Source organism: Mauremys reevesii, linkage group 3 (genome assembly GCF_016161935.1).
Source record: "Mauremys reevesii isolate NIE-2019 linkage group 3, ASM1616193v1, whole genome shotgun sequence".
NCBI classification, from domain to species: domain Eukaryota; kingdom Metazoa; phylum Chordata; order Testudines; family Geoemydidae; genus Mauremys; species Mauremys reevesii.
The window spans coordinates 109,688,328-109,691,731 of NC_052625.1; the positions used below are offsets into that span (position 1 = coordinate 109,688,328).

Here is a 3,404-nt window from a genome sequence, read left to right on the forward strand (position 1 = left end):
TTGAGAAAAATGTAATGTTACTTGAATTTTATAAACAAGTTTCTATAGGACTGTTTTATGTTATTATAACTATTTAGTCTTTACATTGAAGAGGCAATGCAGAAAACTTTGTATTAGTGAAAATCCAGGAAGCACATGTGGTAGTTTCAGGTATGTTAAAAACTTTCCTTACTGTTGATTCCAAGGAATCTTTTCCAGGAAGAAGAGCAAAACAAACTAGATGACAATTTATGGAGCTGAAGCAACTCCCATTTAGTCAATAGAAGTTTTGCCATTGATTTCAATGGGAACAGGATGAAGCACAAATGTGAAGGATTTCACTTAGATAATGTTTTCACCCCTCAGCCACAGTAAACTCTTCCTAGACTATAAACTCCTTGGGTCAGAGACTGACTTTTCATTATTTGAATAGACAGTATCTAGTACATGGAGATCCTGACCCCTAATTGGGGGGTGTAAACACTACCACAATAAAAACACAATTATTATATTTGTTTGTTTGCTAAAAGCAGAACCTGGTTTTACATGGCAAAGCTGAGCACTCTTAATGATACAATTTGAAATAACAATGTCAGGTATAGTAAATATGTCTGCTGCCTAGTATATAAAACAGAAGCTGATCCATTTTCAACATATGATAGGCAAGCGTTACATGGTGACTGGCCCATGCAAGGAGAATAGGGGCCAGCTACACCTGGGCCATAATTAACTGACTCCCAGCCAGAGGGGCCAGGGCTAATGGGGGGGAGGAGATATTAACATCAGGCTGGGCTGGGCTGGGCTTGGGAGAAGCATAGACACGGTCCTCAAGCAGCAGCATAGGCTTTCTGCAAACTTTCCAGGTGCCAGGGCTAATGGGATGAAGTGTTAGCGTGGTGAACACCTGGGCATCATAATAAAAAGGCTTGTGAGAACACACTCAGGAGAAAGCAGTGATGGGAATGCCAGGGAGTATCTTTGGCTTATGTGGGAAGCCTTGAGGTAGGGTCTGTAGGAAGCAGGGAGGTCCCCAGGAGAGTCTACTGGGAGTTGAGACAGTGGGAACCTGCTAGGGAAAAGAGCCTCCAGGGAGAAAGTTCTGGAAAGAAAAGCTCAGTTAAAATGAGTGAAGAACTCTCCAGGGCCTATAAATAGGGGCAAAGAGTCAGGAACTTCAGCTAGTGAATGACAGACTATAAGAGACCCACAAGGGGGAAAGCCTAGTACAGAGCAGAAAAGAATTGTAAGGTAGACCAGAGCAATGTTCCCTCTAACTATTCCCATCCATGTGTGGAATGAATTTTGCTATGTGCATCATTATGGAGGTGATGTGTGGTGGGATTTGGGAAGAGGGGTTCAGAGGGTGGGAGGGGGTTCAGGGCTGGGGTAGAGAGTTGGGGTGTGGGGGCTGAGAGCTCTGGCTGGAGGTCCAGGCTCTGGGGTGGGACCAGGGATGAGGGGGTCAGGGTGTGGGAGGGGGCTCAGGGCTGGTGCAGAAGGTTGGAGCATGGGGGGAGTGAGGGCTCCAGGTGGGGATGTGGGCTCTGGGGTGGGGCCAGGGATGAGGGGTTTGTGCTGAAGGCTGCTGTGGGGAGAGAGGGCTCCCCCCAGCCCTCTCTCCCTGCAGCAGCAGCTCTGGGGCTGAGGCCAGGGGAGAGGTGCCTCCCTCCACCACAGCAGCTCCAGTGCTGGGGCTGAGGCTGGGACTGGGGCCGGGGCTGGGGGAGTCCTCTCTCCCCACTACAGCCCTGAAGCTGGGAGGGAGAGGCGTGTCTCCTTGCTGCGCCACAGCTTCGGGGCTTGGGGTGTCAAGCGTGTGGCCCTTGGTGGCCTTCTGTGCGGCCACACAGGTGTGCACTCTAGAGGGAGCTTAGGCCCAGAGGGTGGGCTGAAGAGTAGCCCAAGACTTGCAGAATAATGTTTTTTGTTTGACATTTAGGTGGACTTTTGTTTCTGTGGAAGGGGACTGAACTTTAAATGTGACTTGGCTGGAGAGCTGAGTCACCCAGAAGAAGAGTGCTGAAGAATCAGATGAACTTACAAAAGGAGATTCTAGAGCAGAAGAATCCCTGAAGTGTTGCATGCTGGTCTAAGGAGTTGCCCCAATGACAGCAAGCTTCAAAGGGTTTGGATTTCTGGCTCAATCTGGATGAGCATCCAAAATTTCAGAAGCTTTTCTATCCCTCCTAAAACTGGGCTGGGAGTCTCATGGGAACAGGCTGACACATTCTAGTGGTTTCAGGTGCAGTCATGGCTAGTAGGACAGCAGGAATAGTCTCTTTTGTGGTATTGTAGAATTCCAGATACGGAAGACATTTTGGAAATTTTTGTTCTTGAAATGGCCGAAGGTTCAAGGATATCCTTAGTTTTGAACCTATTCACCAGTTGTTAGATTCAGTGTGGCAATTTCTCCTGGGGGGGGGAGAAAGGGGAATGAATGTCAGGGATCTTTGAACCAAGGCTGAAATTCTGTGCTGCGCCTCCAGAAGGTTCAGTGCAGAACTCATAGCCCAGCTTTAAGCCACCTATGCCTCTGGGGTTCTAGGCTGCTCCATGGACCAGTGTGACCACTGGTGTGCAGCAGCAGCCTCCTAAGCTATGCATCTAGGCTGCTCTGTGCTATGGAGATTCCCTGACATGCTCCTTCCTGCTTCCTATCCTGCCCCTGTCACTCTTCTGTAGCTGACGGGGGTGAGGAGGAGAAAGCCAGAGCTGCTCCTTGGGTACAGTGTGACTACCCTGGGCCCTGCGCTTTGGGGGGCCCCATGCATCTACAAAATCACGAGGAGGCAGGCGGGGAGGTGAGGCGGGTGGGCAAGCGGGGTGAGGAGGCGAGCAGCAGGTGGGTGGGGGCAGGTAAGTAGAAGCCCTCCTACCAGAACCTCCCCCCTCCCCTCAGTCTCTCCTGTCCACTGGTGGGCCCTGCCAATCAGCGCCTCCCCCTCCGTCTCAGTGCCTACTGCCTGCTGTGGATCAGATATTTCACAGCACCAGGAGGCACTGTGGGGGGAGGGGAGAGGCGCGAGGGTGCAGCATGCTCGAGGGAGGGGGCAGAACTGGGTGGGGAAGAGGTAGGAAGATGTGGGAAGAGGCAGGGTGGAAGCAGGAAGAGGTGGGGCAGAGCAGGGGTGGAAGAAGCAGGGCAGGGATGGGGCCTCGGAGGAAGGGGTGGAGTGGGGGCAGGGCCTGGGCAGAACCAGGAGGAGCACCCCCCTGCTCCCCGGGCAGATTAGAAACTCGGCGCCTATGTCCTGGGCCCCACACTGCCCTAGGGACGGCCCTGGAGAAAGCATAGGGACACTTAGTTGTCATGGTCCTGTGTGGAGCCTGTGCCAGGAATATTTTCCCTAGAGCACAAGTAGGGACCACAGCAGAGGGGAAAATCCTTCCCTAAAGATAATATAAGAACTGATTTGGGCTAGAGA

The 3,404-nt window shown here is 51.6% G+C and overlaps 1 long non-coding RNA gene across 4 annotated transcripts in view; it reads left to right on the forward strand.

Moving 5' to 3' along the window:
* Nucleotides 1-796: 796 nt before the first annotated feature.
* Nucleotides 797-3,404, forward strand: part of LOC120401738 — an 8,645-nt gene continuing 6,037 nt past the window's right edge. For 3 of the 4 annotated variants that reach the window (XR_005596690.1, XR_005596688.1, XR_005596689.1), the window contains exons 1-2: nucleotides 797-1,304; nucleotides 1,919-2,221. This is a non-coding gene — a long non-coding RNA (uncharacterized LOC120401738). The remainder of the gene's footprint in view (nucleotides 1,305-1,918; nucleotides 2,222-3,404) is intronic. The other variant, XR_005596691.1, reaches the window with a different exon arrangement.